The following is a 17,955-nucleotide window of genomic DNA, read 5'->3' on the forward strand; positions in this document are numbered from 1 at the left end:
CACTGGCTACAAAGGAATCGTAGACAAAACAGCAAGAAACCTACCTCTGATCAAAACCTATCCACCGTGCAAATTCCCTTGGATTCATATAAATAACAAACTTAACTTCAAATCTAACATTATTACTACGGCGAATGGTGCCCACTGTCAGCTAAAACTCAAAGGGGGATATTCACAAGGACATATCTCCGATTTATATCCACCTTAACGCATAAAAAGTGGAGATAGATTTAACACCCCATTCACAAGCTGGTGCAAACTGCAGACAACGCCAGTATTCCCGCGATAACTGCCCCAAAATTTATCTCCACGGTGGGCACCACCAACTAACCCTAATGAGATGCAGAGTAGGGATTCCCTTGCAAAAGCACACGAAAAAACCACAACACTACTTTCACAACGAACTGCCAGATCTGCGAAGCGAACCAGAAACAGGCGATAAGCCGCAGTAGCACCAGAGATTTAACACCTGCCTTTTGCTGGTGCTAAGCAGGGCGACTACCCACAGCATGAAAGGGAGCCCAGCCAAGAGCCACACCTGAAGACCCACAGATGCCATGGAGACATTGATCATGCAGCTCCGATACCCATGAGGGTCACAACACCCACCGCCACCATCCCCAGCCCCCCCGGCCCCCTCGGACACACACATACCGTGCACGACACAAGAGCCACAAAAAGCGCATGATGACGCGCATTGCCAAAAAAAAACACACATGTGGCCAGAAGAACGAGAAACCGTCACACAGCACTGAAGTAACAACCCAAAACTTTATTGAAATACAACACAAAACACCAATGTGGCAGACACCTGTTGGGTCGGTCAGGGACAATCTCAATGTCACAGCCTGGAAAATAAAGCACAAAATAAGGACGTGTGTCATGCGCACATCAAAGGAGCGAGACACAGAGAAACAGAGAAGGAAAGAAAGCCAGAGAGAGAAAGAGAGGGAAGGAAAGGAAGGGAGAGAGAGAGAGAGAAGGGAGAGAGAGTGAGAGAGAAGGAAATGAAGGGAGAGAGAGAGACAGACACCACCGCCCCTGCGCAACCAGGCCCCACTGTTCACCTGCTGCCACCGGTGTGTCCACCAGTAGGCACACCACATGCCCGTGCAAGCTCCAAGCCCCGGTCCCGCCACCATGGCATGGTCCACATCATGCGGACCCGCCCGCGGCCCAGCAGGTCCCACACATGACGCTGAGTTGAGTCCTGAGTCCAATTCAAATATCTTTATTCGGGTATTTGAAAATAACCATAAAAGATGCACATCTTAAAAACAACATTGTTTTGTTTAAAAAGCACAATCAAATATACAGAGTAAAGAAAAAAAAAAACAGGACAATCAGAGGCTATAATTCATTATCTAAAATCTTCACTTAACAATTAGTAATGGCTAAGTCTATCAGGAGCTTTTAAGATCATATATACAAGGGAGCAATCCTACAAGTTAATTCTCACCTCTAGTGTTTCTTAGTCTAACTGCCAATCGCAGAAAGTGCACAGTGCTAAACAGCCGCGGTGCGTCCATTGGGGCGTAGGGGCGTAGCCCCACCAGCCCTGGACCCGCGTTAAAGAATTAAAATAAATCAAGTTTTAAACTCGAAATATTACTTACCATTTACACGGCGCCGCCGCGCCGGGCAGCACCCGACTTTATCGGGAGTGTGCAGGGGGGGGGGGGGGGGGGGGGGGCGGGCCGGGCTGGCTGGTGTCTGTGTTTAAAAAAACGTTTTTATCCCCGCATGTATGCTCCGGGCAGCAACTTGCCCGAGCATGCGCACCCAGGCCGGCCCCATTAGCTAGTAGGGGGGGGGGGGTGCAGGACCTGCTGGCGGCAGCGCTGGCAGCAAAAGGGCGACAGGGCGAGGAGTCACTGTGCCCTCCAAGCCAATCCTGGTGCTGCATGCAGCGCCACTGCGCCAGGATTGGCCGGTCACCGCAGGGGCGGGCAATCCATATTGGATGCCGAGAGCGTGACGACGTAAGTAACGGTCGGGTTCACTAACTTGAACTTCACTCTGTCTCGACTGACTGACTCGTGCGTGCGCGTCGCTGCCTGAGCCCAGCCTCGTGGTTGTGAGGGACGGTGTGTGTGCGCAGGACCTTCATTAGTTCCCCTATAGACAGGTAAGATACAAGTATTTATGGCGGGGGGCGGACTGACCAGATGAATAACTGAACTGAAGTAAGTTGATGGCCCCTTGGGCTGCTCTATTTGTGAGTAGCCCCGATCCGTATGTGAATGTATTCAAGGCAAATCATATAAGCAGGTCTGAAACACCTCCTGTGCGGGGGCCATCTGTAACAGGTAATCAGATATACTCCCTCGCTTGAAAATCAAATGATAAAACGGAATTGACCTCGGGGCATGATGACATATTAACAGTAAATGTACAAACATATTTGATCAGAACTGAATCAGCCAGCTTTATTTATGTTTGTTGCTGAAAAAGGCACTTCACCATCGCGTGCTCGTTTCTTTAAAATGCGTCATTTCTACATCTTAGAAGAGTAGCTGGTTTAAAAAAAAGTTGCCTCAAAACTTCGCACCGTCTCGTTTGTATAATCATCCCGGATCAGAACTCGAGGTATGGAAATGTGTTATCTCCCAGAAGAACTGCGAACAAGCGTCCTGTCAAGCACGCGCATAAATTAGAAGAGCTCCTATTTTCCATATGATTATGGATTCAAAAGTGCACGAATTACAGCAGCGCCGACTCCCTGCGGACAGGAACAGCAGCGCGCGCAGTCTGAAGCAGAACCCATTTGTTTAATTTAGCCGTTCCTTCAAGTGATTGGCTCCGCTGATTTAGCAATCTAATCCTAAAATACAGAGCTCCGGGGCCAATTTAAACTTTACCCCCAATGAGCAAAGAAAATATTATTCTAGAATTCGTGTCTCCCTGTGAAGATTTCTCCACCATCTCCCGTTAAACGGTGACGAACATTCCCCACCGCCATAACGTTCAAGATACAGACTGCCTAATCATACAGTTGCGTAAGTGCACACAGACATCACATTAGCATCATTCATTTTTTTTAGATGAGGAAATATTCAACTCATCCCTGACTTTTGCCAGAAGTGCATAGTGTCTGGGATTGTAAACATCCGACAATGTGGAAGCTCTGTTCTTCGACTAGAACTCTGTTGAGTCAAGGGCTTTGGAGCTGGGGTACCGGGTTCAAGGCTCAGCATCCTGTCATTCTGGCAAATCACTTATTCTCCCCGTGCCTTCCAAAAAGGAATGCTCCCTTGTGAAACGTAAATGGTGCTCATGTAAAGCGCTCCAATACCTTCGGGTCGAGTTCGCGCTAAATAGACCTCCAATAAAATAATAATTTAAACAGAATTACCTGGAGATGGGTCAGATTCCTCAGTACAACTAATTGACACCACTAAGGCCCTTGGACCAAAGACTAAACATTCCGTGAGGCTGATAAAATTGTTAGGAGCCTTGTACCAGCTCATGTTGCACTTTCTCCTGTACACAACCACGTTTGTCAATGGTATTGGAAATTTTAGTCAAGAATTATGGAAAAGTGACCAGGTCAGCCTTACTCCAATATCAACCTCTGTCACACCTGCTTTCCATGCAGCCCTTTCTTTATCTAAGCCTTTAATTTAATGTATGAGAGTGATTTTATATGAGTCATAACTGGATGGAGGTCCGAATCACTTGTAAAGAGCTTCTAGGAATGCCCAAAGTTTGAGTGTTAAAGTCAAAGATGGAAAAGCTCTTTTTACAGAGAAGAATAAGTGGTGGTGAATGCAGGCACGATCAGTCAGGGGAAATGTTTTAGTAGCAGCCACATTGTCTCTGCTTCTGTGCATGCGTGCATGTATTTGCATACACAGCCAGGCCACTGTTTGTACACTTAAACACGAGTGTGCGTGTCGCATGTGACTGAGTTTCTGTTTGTGTGTACACTTAAGTACGAGTGTGTACGTGTGTGTGCGACTGAGCTCATGTGTGTGTGCACACTTCAGTGTAGGTGTGCGCACATGTGCTTGTCTCTGCTTCTGTGCATGCGTGCTTGTATTTGCATACACAGGCCACTGGTGAAAGAAAGTACACCCAAGGCAGGGGCAGAAACGTGCCCGCTGCTGACAGCGTATGGATTCATACGTGTAAATCAGTGTATAGAAAATGTTACATAAGGCAAATGCGACTACAGGGTGTAGGATTCACATGTTATTCATACTGGTAGGCATTTTTAAAGAGTGCTTGGTCTGGAGAAGCACAAACTCAGGATTCAGAACATAACAGTGGTTAGCATTGACTTTAACAATAAAAATGTTTTGCCACCCAAATAAACCTTTTTAGCAGGATTAGGATAATGAAAGACTTGAAACAAACATATGTTTCTAACTTGTATCATGCAGCTTGCAAGCAGCTCTTTGATGACAGTTTATAGGTCACTGTGCTAGATTACTATTGTCACTTATGAACTGCACAGTAACAAAAGAATCTGTGACTAAAGCAGTAACCCACTAACCTAGGCACATAAAAAATGTTTTTCAAAATGCATGGTACACGTTCTTTGCAGTAGGCATATTAACCCTCTGTGCTACATTAGATAAGTCAAAGCTGCCACTTGACACAACTCTCATCTCTCTCCAGCAGGTACATTAATCACCGACGTAATCTTGACACTTTTATTGTTGCTGGAAAACTGCTGATTCTACAAGGAACTTTTTTGTGCTTTTAAAATTACTGCCTGAGGACCCCCTGGGAATGTGTCACGGACCCCTGGGGGTCTGCGGACCACAGTTTGGGAAACACTGCTTTATACCATTTATATTTGGGGTACTTGCGTGGACCTATGTGAAGTGTGTGTACAAAGTTCAGCTCAACCAGAATCACGGTAACAGCGCATTGCGCTGCCTCTTTTATATTCAGTATATTGTAAGACTGTTTTTCTTCCCCCGCCTTTCCTTGTTTTGTTTCCCTGTTTTCCCCTTGCTTGCCATTCGTTACTCTAGAGTCTTATTCAGTATGTTGTAAGACTTTTTCTTCCCCCGCCTTTCCTTGTTTTGTTTCCCTGTTTTCCCCTTGCGTGCCATTCGTTACTCTAGAGTCTAATAGAGTCGGAAGGCCGTAGGGGAAGACTGTGGACTTTTCTTCAAGTTCCTGACGCTCCTGCGGAACGAGCCTGGCAACCATTACACTGCTGTGCAACTTCTTCTACTCTTAGAGCTGAGATTTCCATGAGTCTTATAGTCTGAATTCAGCACCTGAGCATAATAGGACAGAATGTATGAAGCTCTGTGGTAATACTGAATAAGCAGCTACCTATGTTATGCCATCTATTAATGTAATAACTGCACTTTCACAATTGCTTTATTAACCTTCCTGCTTTCTCAAATTTGCTTGAAAATGCACGATTTTTCTTCTTTTTTTTCAAAATTTTCTTGGGGGGGGTTATCCCCCCAAACCCCCCTTTTGGGGTTCGGCCTCGCTTGCTGCGCTCGCTCGCTACGGTGCTGTATGCTAATTCGTTTGCGCCCCACCACTTTAAAATCTCACCCACCGCCCCTGGTGCTAAATAATACAAATGAATCAGCGGAGAGTTGGAGAAATAAGAGGGCCACTTTGGCCTGTCTAATTTCTGAGCGTTTCAGGATGTTTTTTAGAAACCGCTTTCTAGGGAGAGCATAAAAAGGACATATAAGAACAAAATGCATGGTGTCTTGCGGAGATCGTTGATCGCAGCCGCAACACCCTTTTTTGCTAACATCACTCACGTAACCAGCTGGGACTGATAAAATGTGGTGCAAGAGGTTTAATCTAAATCTTGTTATCAGGAATCTATCCTGTCTGTTATGTATATTAGACAGGTAAAATTCCATACCCACACAGGTTTTTAAAAGCTGGTGTTCTTTTACAGTACATTTCCGCCCTTCCCTTGCCTCTCTAACACTTGCTGAGTGACGTAAGAAATCTGCCTTAATGGTGCCCTTATCTCTATTAACTATTGTGGAAGGCTTGTCGAAGAGATTAGCATGGCTCAAACTGGTTAGTGTATCCTTTACGTATTTGAGCCAGGGTATTTGCATCCCCTTGTCCCTATTCATACAGTCCTCCAGGATTTGTCTGCTGAGGCTTGCCTCAGGGTTTGTCCAGATTTTAATCCAGCAGATGATGGGTTTGAGGCAGGCCCTTTCGCTGATATAAGAGATCCCCAGCTCTTCATGGACTATGAAAGAGGGAATACTTTGGGGGACTTGCAAGAGTCTTCTTAGAAACTTATCTTCCTCCAGCTGAATTTTTCTGACACATGTGAAGCCCCACACCTCACTTCCGTACAGGGTTTTCGCACAACAGATGAGGTTGTATAACTGTACTATTTCGTGGGGTGACCAGCGGCCCAATCTGCGTGCATAGTTCATGATTGAGCCCTCCACACCAAGTTGTTGGGTACATTTATGACTCACAAGAGGTTTAAAGTTTAAGTCTTTGTCAAAAACCATACCCAGGTAATTAAATTGTTTTACCTTCTCCAATTTGTGGGTGCCTATGGTAAAAACACAATTCTTGTGTGGGATTTTACCCACTTCCATGATAAAGGATTTTGTGAGGTTAGGGACCAGATCAAGGTCTGCCATAAAGCTAACAAATCCCCCAATGAGGGCCTGCAAGCTCCTTCCAGTACGCGCCAGGAGGACCGCGTCGTCTGCATATAGGAGAACGGGTATTCCTCTTCTCCCAATGCATGGACAATCTGCCTCCAGGGCTCCGAGCGCCTTATCTAATCCATTAATATAAAGCGTAAACAGGAAGGGCGCCAGGATGCATCCTTGCCTCACCCCACCCTTACACTGGAAATCCTCTGTGACGTCACCCTCATTTGTGTATCTGACCCGCGCCGTGGTGTTTTGGTGGAGCATACGCAGAGTCCTGAGTCATCAATGGCGGAGACCACATCAGTGCACACGTCATCATTGCAGGCTGCACACCCGCTCAGCTATTTTGGTGCCACTAACCCTGTGCAACGCCAGTCAGCGCCACGTGGTGGTAGGCCCGTGACGGCCGCAAGGCTTCGGGTGCCACTGACCCTGTGCGCAACAACTCATGGGCCCTTAATGATTGAGTACCGTGGAGTGTCCGTCATCCAGTCACCACCGGCAGAGGGGAATGTGGCGTTGTCAGCCCCTTATATTTGCGGGATCACATGGCCTGTGATGCCTGTGCCCGATGGGTGTGGTGTGTGTGCAATCCTGCCCTCAGGGAGTGGCCGTAATATGCTGGCAACTAGACCAGTGACCTGCACACCACCAGCGAGTACGCCTGTGACAGGTAGCTATGTCGGCCCCCCCTCGGAGCGTAAGCGGAGTGGTCCGGCCTGGCGTACGCCGGTCCAGCGCAGGGCTTGCAACAATGACTCGTGGGCTCTGGGCGTGGTTCAGTCCATATCCGGAAAAGGAAGTGACTAATGCATGTGTCCCTGTTGTAGTGTCCACGGCACCCAGAACACAATAGGCAATGTAGCACACTGTGAATGTAGCACACTGTGACTGGCATCCCACTAGATGAGCATCATTGACGTAAGAGGAATCACCGTCCCTACATTAATCCACACATTCATACATGAATGATGAAAGACATGACACAGCAGTGCGTTACTGGATGTTTACTGCGCATCCAGTGGAGTTTTGCAGCTGGAGCGGACAAGGACATGCCAAACACACTTCACAATATGGGCCCGTGGAGGGCCAGCCAGAGTCCATCCGGGGATGACAAGTACTGCAGAAGAGGAAGGATACAGTCCGCAGTCTGGTCGCCGTGTCATTGGTCATCAAACAGGATATGGCCGTCCGTGTCGCGGTCCAAGGTCAGTGCAGCGGAGTGTATCGGGGTCAGTGGAAGGTCATGGGGCCATGTGCGGCACCAAGCAGAAACAGGCCAGGTGGCGGAAATGAATGCTAGTGCCTCCTTCTGAACTCAAACCCATCCACATCCTCAGATGTGTGTTCCTGCCCCACCTGTGGGTGTTGCAGTACCGGCTGCGGCACTGTGTGGCAGTGACACATCAGGTGCCGGAGTGGATACGCCTGCCGCACTGTGAGGCACTGACACACTAGGGGGTGGAGATGTGGATGGTGTGGGGACAGCAGCATTCATCAGCGCCACGCCTTGTGGCAGCAATGCCATGATGAGGATCTGCAGGACATGGTAGATCCCAGCTACATTTCGCTGATGTGCAGCGGTGGCTGCCATCCCTTCCGCCTCCATCCGCACCATGTCCTCCATGAGCCTCCGCATGTGTGCCAGTTCACGGCTGGGATCGCTGGAGCCACTCTGAATGGACAGGTGTTCTCTCCGCGTCATGACTCCAGCGATGTCAGTCAGGGCTTGTTGGAGACCATGGAGCGGGCCGTGGGTGTCCGTTAGGGACTGGAGCTGGTCCCTGATGGGACCTATTTACCCATGGATGGCGTTCAGTTTGGTAGCCATGATGGCGAACCCCACCTGCTCAGCCATCTCCCTCTGGCCCTCCAGCACACGGCTTTAGAAGGCCATGTGTTGTTCCTAGGGGTCTTGGGAGACTGCCGGGGCTGTGGGTGCCTCCTGCTGGGTGGTTTGGGTAGTGGGTGGGGTCTCCTCGATGCAGCTGGGCTGCTCTGATCCTGGAGGTGAGTTGCGGATGATGTCAATGATGTCTTGGAGGGCTTGGGTGTCGATGCTGGGGGTGTCCTCCTCGTCATCAGTGAAGAGTGGCTGGGACTGCTCTGCAGGAGGTGTTGACGGTGCCCCTGCAATGTGAAGGGGAGATGGTGTATTACAATGTGTCCACATGTATGTAGCCGCATGGTACATGTTGACATTCAGACAGCATGGCATTGTACATTGTGACAGTCTGTAGATCAGGGCCATGACCCAGAGTCATTTTGGGTGTGCACTGTGCTCTACTTGATTGTGCATGTGTGACATTGTGGCCATCTCCACCTGTCCCCCCAGTACTTGGTGGTCACTCACCCTGTTGCGGCTGTGCTGTGTCCTGTCAAGCAGTTTCCGGTCCCCCGACTCCGGCCACAGTTTCCACACTGATGACTGTCGACACCAGCTCCTCCATGTCATCCAGCACGAGCTGTGGTGCTGGGCTCCCACCTCCAGTCTGCGGTGCTGCCTTCGGGTTGGCTGCGAGTTTCTCCTTGGTCTTGCACCTGATGTCAATCCATCGCCTCTTGGCCTCGTTCATTGACCTCTTGTGCTCTCCGACGGCATTCACCTTGTCCACAATGTCCCGCCATATTCCATTTTTGGTGCCTAATGACACGTTGGAGGTGACGAACAGTTGTTGATGGTGTTCCATCACCTCCGTGACTAGGATCCTGTTTTTCTGCTGACTGAACTTTTTCTTCCTCTTCTTCTTGCCCTTCCCTGTCCCCGAGGTCCCAGGCTGGTCGTCCGGGGTGCTTGTGTGGTTGCGCTCGTCCTCTGCACCTGATACGGCTGCCTCCATGGTGCTTGGGTGTTGGTCAGTTTGTGTTTGTGTGTTTTCTCTACTTTATAGTGATTTTTCCCACCTGCCATGTGTATATTGCAGGCCTGGCGCTGCTTATCGCTGATTTCCTCATCGAGCTTTGGCCCATCGCATGTTTTTTCACGTTGAGGTTTGTGTTTTTACCTCCGTCGAGGTGGTTGTATCACGGACATTGGCCGCGGTTTCGGCAGACTATCGATGGTACCGCCTTTTTGTGAATTCCACGTTAACACTGGGTTGTTTTACCACGATAGGCTGCGATGTGTAAAGTTGTGTTAGCATTTTTTGGTGATGTTAAGCACAAGTTCTTGTGAATATCCCCCAAAGTCAATCCAGAAACTGATATCCAGTGAGGGTGTAAAAGAGGTAGCTCAAGTATAGGTTATAAATTGCGTAGTATATAGAATCTGTCTCCGCGCTGGCGTACCTCCTATTCCGACACCCACAAAAATGATCAACGTCACAGCTGAGAGTAGTTTTATAGACATGAAAACATTTAAGTACAATATGCTAGCTAGCACTAATAAATCTCAAATGACTCCCTTTACAACCCCCCTACACTTTCAGATCAGCATATATCATTTATAAGGAGCTGACACTTTACACACTACACTACCCAAAATAATTATCCCACTATCTCTGAAAAAGGAGATATTTTCACTGCTCACACAAACAACGCCTGGTAACCCAACGATACAAGATCTCCACACTAACTTGCTCTTTCCTCAGGTTTTGGTCCCAAGATCTAGAAAAGTGTACCTATCACGATAATGGCAAGGGATTAAGGTAATCCTTCAAAATGAATGATCCATAACTCCTTTAAAGTTTAATGTATTGCTATTCTTACCTCTTTATGCAATGCAACCTAAGTCCTAATACATGCCAATATATGTTTCACAGGAATGTTCTCACATCATCAGGGTGAGGCAATCATTTTACATCCACTTCCAAATGAAATCGGCTTACAACGTCATATCCGTGGTGAATGAATAATGAATAGTTTGGGACAATCACCTCTTTTGTGTTTTTTAAAATACAGGAAGTCACGAGGAAATTCAATGTCATATAATATGATTTGTTTGTCTGTTTTTGTATATGTGTTTGTATTTTTATGGTGGTGAGTTGTAACAATATAGAATCTGTATTTAATCTGTACATATTATCAATGTGAATAAATCAGAAACTATAATAAAAAAACATAGGTCCAATGGCAAGTTACGGTGTCATTGTTGAACAAAAATGCTATTTAACCCCTCTTTTCTTATTTTTATCTTTTTCTGAGGTTTGACCAGAGGCATTGTGCAACTTATACCTCAAATTAATGCTTGGAACCCTCCCAACGAAAGCTTATAGAAATAAAAGAATTAAGCCAAACATTAATAAGGGCCTCTTTAATTGAGAGCTGAAGGCAAATACCCCATTTCACACTTGATGCTTTTCTGTACAAAGACAAGTTCTCTTCACAAGAATTGGCTGTTACTTCCCTTCCGAACTTAAAGTATTGTTCGACCTGCTGATGCATTTGCAATTTTCTACAGAACTGACCAAACATTAATATACGTTGGATTATGATGCTGCACCTGCTCTGCCTGGTCAACCATCTGCAAGACTAAATAGATGGAACAGAAAGGCTGCAAATAAATCCCCAATGTAAATGCTCATTATCAGAAAAGAATCAAGTAGGGGGCCCGGTGGAACTGAACAGGAAACATGTGATTTTGACCACATTGTGCCATTGTATCTGTCAATTTATTTATATTTTTGTTACATCTTCGCTCAGATTTGCCAACTCATACAGTGCCACCGTGTGACACACAATAGCGGCTTCCTTCACATGGTCTACCGGTGAAGAGAGAATATCGCACTGTGGGCGTATGACACCGTGAAACAAAAGATGAGCTCAGGGCTTTAAGTGAGATACAAAAAGTAAGCGGTCTCTACAGGGGGTGTGGCTAATTAAGGGCATGGCTTAAATACAGAAGCTAGGGGGCATATTAACAATTTTTGAGGGTAGGACAGTGCCGCAAGTATTCTAACTGCTCTGTCCTACATCAAAAGAAAAGAAGGGCAGGGATGCACCCTAACTATAAGATACAGTGCATTCCTAACCTTTCTGCCGGCGCACAAACTGCAGCCGAGCACCAACGCAAGCACCCTTGCACCATGGTGCAATGGTGTCTGTGTTGTTCGCATGATTATTTTTGTGCAGGAATGGACACCTTCCTGCACTAAAACAATCAAAGGAGGCATTTTGCTTGTTCTATTTGTGTTGCAGAATGGAGCACACATGGAAAGAGGAAAAAACGAGGAGAAACTTTTCTCCTCATTACGCCTGCTTTGGGAAGGCATTAGGTTTGGCGCTGCCCCAGATTTACGCTATGTTGTAAATCTGGGGCAGTGTCAAAAAGCATGGGTGTTGCGTGAGAACACCCACAGCAACACCCATGGAACTCCCCTTCCAGCACAGTAAAGCATTGTCTTACTCTATATTTACAAAGCCATGAAAAGCAACAAAGGGTGGCTTTGCTAGGCCTTGTAAACATGGGCCGGACACTGCGCCTCCGAAACATCACAAGCACACTGCGCTTCCGGAGCATCACAAGCACACTGCACTTCCGGAGCATCACAAAAGTGCCACAGGTGCATTGTAAATATAGCCCTAAATTTCTGTGATCCCAATAGTGTGCCACCAGACCAGTATTTTGGCGCAAAATCAAGTAAATCATTGAAATGGTTTACCTTTACATTTTTACATGAATTGTTCAGAAATCGATCTGAGTTGTTTGCCAGTAATGTTAAGGACATGAAAATAGGGTCCTGTAGGCACCACTTTCAATGTCCATTTTTGATTACTGATGGGTCTGGGATCCGGAGGAACACTGCACACTTACGGGCATATGTACAAGCCCCTATTGCCATGAGAATGTCACTTTTTGTGACGTTCCCGTGGCGATAGGGGCCTTGCCTTATGTACAAGGCAGCGTTAAGCTTAACGTGGGTTAACGCTGCCTTGTATATAAGGCACCCTTTCATGCTATGTTTAGCATGAAAGGGGCGTGCAGTGGGTGTTGTAGTGGGCGTTCCACCGCAACACCCATTGTATTTGACGCTGCCCCCTATGTACAAGGGTGGCATACATAGGAGGCAGCACCAAAATTAAGGCCAGAAAAATCCTAGTCTTAAATTAGCGAAACAAGGAGAAATGCATTATTTCTCCTCGTTTTTACTTTTTCCATGTGTGCTGCCATGGTTTGTTTATGTACAGGAAGGTGTCCCTTCCTGTACATAAATAAACCTTTTAAAACAAGCATTTGCAATGTAATCGGCCTCGCCTTTGGAACCTTATATGTATTTAGCTATGCAGCACATTAGACTGGGAGCTGAAACGTTAGTTCTTTAACATGGAATGAAAGTAGCACCAAACTGCGTGACACACCAGGTATGGGAACACATTGAGAGAAATACTGCCTTTCAGCGGAAAATGGTATAGTCCAAAGCTCTGTTTTTAATATAAAAGCAGGGCCTTCGGTGGTCATATCACTGAAAATACAAAATTTGAAAAAAATATTATTGTCTACGGGTGCTCGTGGAAGACAATTTCTATGGACTGGAATCTAGAGAACGCTAAAGTGATTCTGGTATTTTACTGACCTCTGCTGGTCGTTTTCTATCAAGAAAGTTAAATAGAGGCAGTTGCCAGAAAAATAAAAAAAATAAAGTCCCTCTGCAGAAAGCAACTCTGGAATTTTACTGACCTCTGCTGGTCTTTTTCTATCAAGACAGTTAAATAGAGGCAGTTGAACAGAAAGAAAGTCCCTAAGCGGAAGCAGACAAGTCCTAGGACTGATCTCCAGAACCCACAAAGTACATACACATATAAGTATGTACTAAAGTGTATATACTAAAGTATATACAAGAGGTCTCGAATGCTTGACCTAAAAATGCCATTTTGTAACTTTCATGTGTGCTGCATGAGGCAGCACACATGAAAGTTACAAAATGGCATTTTAGGATTGTTCATGTGCAGGAAGGGAGACCTTCCCACACATAAACAATCCTCCCCTGCACACAGACACCTTTGCACTCTGGTGCAAGGGGGCCTGCATTGGCGCTAAGTTGTTAAACTCAGCGCCATCGCAGGGGGAAACGCAAGGCTGAAGCACAGTCTTGTAAACATGGTGCAGCCTTGCCTTTCCGAAGGGGTAGAGCGCGGCGTGAAGCCCAGGGAGCCAACCACACGCTCCGCCACTTCTATTGTACATATCCCCCTTAAAGTCTTGGATGAGCTGGAAACCTTTTCACAGAGTGGGTTTCCAACTCGTGTACAGATATCCTGCATAGCCGATTTCAATCCATTATGTCAAACCACTCCAGGATAACTGTGGTAGCCTTAGAAGCTTTTGTTTTGGCTCGAGAGGTTGGGGGGCAGTAGAAGAGCCTCAGGGTGGCCTCGTCACTAAGACAAGCCCCTCCGCGGCCCCCCTTCTCTTCCCACACGTGAAATTTAGAAGTTAGCAGTTTTTTTTATAGTGCAACCATTGAAATTGTCATGGTAATGTCACAAAAAGTAAAGTTTCCTAAACCCACCTTCCTAATAGCTAAGGGCACAGCTGTTTAAATGTTTTTTAAGTAAGCACCGAAGATTCAGGTTTTCACTGCAAAAGAACCTTCACAAAACAACTGTCTCCTGCTGTGTCATTTTGTTTCACTTATTTATACCTTGGGGGCTTATTGCAGATCCAAGACTTCATTTTGCCAAGCTGTGTTTACACTTTTTATACAATTTGTGGTGGTCTTTGCCAGTAACAAAGTATGCCTGCAGGTACACACAAATGTTCAATCACACTAGATTACGAGTGTGTGCAGCCCGGAATAATCTGTATGATGCCATAAACAATACCGTACAAACTCACTCAAAAAAACATGAAGGTCTAGCAGTGTCATGTCACATAAGGAGCAGGTGATATTCTGAGATTTTATCCAACGTTTAACCCCGACCGTTCCCATGCCCTGATCGAATGAACTGGGTGGAAGTGGGAATTAAAACAAACGTTAAAGCCGCAGGGCTTTAAATGGGCCGGGTCCTGACGGTGCTCAGCACAGGCAGTTCTAAAAAGCAGGCGCCGAGACGTTTCTATCGGCCTCTCCATTTATGCCCTCACCCTTAGGATGAAAAAATCTTAACACTGAAGCCGTTCCACCCATCACCCGCCTCTGGTGTAACATACAGAGACTCATTATAGGTCTTTCACAGTCTCATCATTTCAGAAGTGAATCATTTTCTATATTCATTACAACGAAGCCATAGTTGTTGCTTATTTATCTTGTGCAACGAACAACCATTGGCAAAGCCAATAGTCTTGGCTTGTTGTTGTACGTGTGAATGCTACTTGTTGTATTATATATCTGGATGCAATGGTAGATCAAAATACCAGTCGGGCGGCACACTATTCTAAGTACAGCATTTTAGTTTAAGGTGTTCTTAAGCAACGCCCCTCTGAGAGACCCCCCTAGTTTTTTAATGTCACTTAAAGCCATGGTTACAGGTAACCACTGACTGCCATTATTAGGCCAAAAACGGCATTCATTTTCGGGCACATCGAAATCAGTGTGCCGGTGGCAACTTCCAAGACAACAAGGGGCTTATTTACAAGCCGCTTGCGCCGCGTGGGCGTCACTTTTTCCCATATACCCCCTTGTAAATAAGCTCCCAAACCTCTTAAACCATTTCCAATTTTTGCGGCCCGGTAAAGGCACCGTTTGCGTTTCCTTATCAGACAACAAGCCGGCAGCAAATGTGATGTACAGCCTGGTCTCCTGCAGATCAACAACACATATCTTGGAATACAGTCTTACCCACTCGAGCAAACGGTTTCACCGTGGGCACAAATCTTCATCTTTCATAATTCCTGCTCCCTTATCTGCCTAGCACGAAAGCGCTTAGAAACTAAGCCAGCACTATCGAATGCTAGATTTAAATGCGCACGATTACATTTATGTCGACCTACCTGAAGTGGAATACGCCCCCTCGAGCCCTCGATCAGGCGGGCTCCTCGTGGAGATGCTTCAGACCGGGGAGGAGTAGGCGGTGATCGCTGCTAGTGCATGTTTGAAATATGAGGATAGCATGTTTATCGGTCTTTCTGTTCAGCCAAAGTCTACGCGCTTAAAAAAAAAAACCTTGCCGCTTGTAAAGTGACCCAGATCAAAAAACAAACTTTTTCGTTGAAGGCACATTAATATCCAGGTGGTCCGGCGCGTGGTCACCCTCCCGGTCTGGGTCTTGTTTCCATACGCGGTGGGAGCCGTTCAAAAGGCTCGTGCCTGCCGGGGTGTGTGTGTCGCTGCGTGAGAGAGGCAGGCAGATCCTTTGGGGACTGGAAGAGGAAGGTTAGGTTACCCAGAGCAACAGCTGCCCTCCTCTGTGTACACACAAGAGTGTCTGCAGCGGAGCCAGCCTTGAGTGCAGTCTGCTGGGCCTATCCGGCTGCAACCCCACACGTAGACACAGCCACGGCGCCCGGTGCACGGACCGGTCCAGAATGCGTACCACAGCCTGCAGGACCTGCCCCAGAGGACCTGCCTGCTGCAGAAGCATCTCGACTGGGCGAGGTGCTTACATTTCATAAACTGTCGGCGTCGTTAGGGGGGGGGAGGTAGATGCGACACAGGTTTATTTTTCCTGTCCCCCTCATTGGGCCCCATAACATAATGTGTATTTGTAAAGCGCACATATCACCCAAGCTAGGGTCTCAAGGCGCTGAATACCAGGCGGCATATTTACAAGCCCCTTGCGCCGACTTTAGGCTGCCGCTGCGTTGTAAACAATGCGCCATGGTGCAACATATTTACAATGTGACGCATCTAGGAAGATGCGTCACGTTGTAAAGCCCTGTGCTACATTGTACCTGCGTCAGGTATAATGTATGCAGGTTGGGCGTTCCGTCGCAAGGACGCCTCGTAAAAATGACGCAGTGAAATCTACAAGATCTCCCTGAGTCACTTTTACGACGCTACTACGTCAAACCCTTGAAGCAGGCGTAAGGCGTGACGCAGGATGTTAGGAATAGGCATTCCTAACCATTGTTGGAGTTGCGTCGTACTTGCGACACCACTACAGCAATGCGCTGCCCTTACGCTGACAAGATGAATCACGCATCTGTCTATCATTGCGCCACGATGCACCGCATTGTAAATGCGGCGCATCCATGGTGGTGCAAGGCTATTTTTCCATCAAGCAAATTAACTGGCGCATCCCTGCTAATATGCAGGAATGCACCAGTTCTTGTAAATCTGCACCCAGATGTTTATTGTTATTAAACTCAATGATACTCATTTTATCAACCTCAGATAGATGAAAGGCTGAGTGGACCTGCCAGGATTTGAACCTGTGACCATGGGGTCGAACACAGGTCCCTAGAGTGGACACATTAGTCCACTGAGCCACCAGATCCACCACCATAACTGTTGAACGTGCCAAGAGGCAACACAGAAAATAAACATTCTCTGAGCCTTGCCACACACATGTATTTGCCCATCTACCTTTCATGTCAAAACAGTGTTCGAGGCAATACACAGGCTATGTTTGCTTCAAATATTTATATCTGATTTTTTATGCATGTATATAAAAATAAGTGTATATATATGTAAATATATATCTATATATATATATATATATGTATATATATATATGTAAATATATATATTCACTTAAAAAACCATAGGTTTCACACATGTTATAGTTAGGTGGACGTTTCACTCGTAAAAAACCAATGAAATTCCCCCGTTATAGTTAGGTCAGATAACTATAACTCGCGCGCGCGCAATCCAGTGCTCATGACGTCACATATTTCATCACTCATGACATGGTCAGTGGCATCACTGATGACATCACTGATGACATCATCCTTGTGATAGAGTGGCGGTCGCGCGAGTTATAGTTATCTGACCTAACTATAACGGGGGAATTTCATTGGTTTTTTACGAGTGAAACGTCCACCTAACTATAACATGTGTGAAACCTATGGTTTTTTAAGTGTATTTGCAAGGTTTTTTAAATGCTAATTCCTAACTATAACGTGCATGAAACCTATGGTTTTTTAAGTGAATTTGTACGGTTTTTTAAATGCAAATTTTTTTTTTAATGGTTTTTCACAGTGCGCGCACCCCGCAATTTTTTTCAAAAAGAAATAAAATGTTTTTTCACCCTTCGGGGTCCTTTAGGGACCCCCTGACAAAGGCTAGGGGGTCAGGAACTCTCTACCCTGCCCCCTTTTCACGTTCGCCACCTCTTTTTTTCACCCTCGCACCCACAACAAACAAAATGGCCGCCGACACTTCCTGATTTCGACCGATTCGAACGTTGACTGACATGTAACCACCAATCAGAATTACGCTCGCGCACATTAGGGTGCGCGGCTATAGATATGTATGTGCTTTTAAACGCAATTTTCTCAGGAACTACTGAA

General features: G+C 46.4%; 1 protein-coding gene across 1 annotated transcript in view; it reads right to left on the reverse strand.

Moving 5' to 3' along the window:
* The window catches only part of CDKL2 (cyclin dependent kinase like 2), a 477,181-nt gene extending 461,315 nt beyond the window's left edge, over window positions 1-15,866 (reverse strand). The window contains exon 1 of the mRNA XM_085635210.1: window positions 15,496-15,866. The gene's annotated coding sequence lies outside the window, so the exon portion shown is untranslated. The remainder of the gene's footprint in view (window positions 1-15,495) is intronic.
* Window positions 15,867-17,955: the final 2,089 nt, after the last annotated feature.

Source organism: Triturus cristatus, chromosome 2_1 (genome assembly GCF_964204655.1).
Source record: "Triturus cristatus chromosome 2_1, aTriCri1.1, whole genome shotgun sequence".
NCBI classification, from domain to species: domain Eukaryota; kingdom Metazoa; phylum Chordata; class Amphibia; order Caudata; family Salamandridae; genus Triturus; species Triturus cristatus.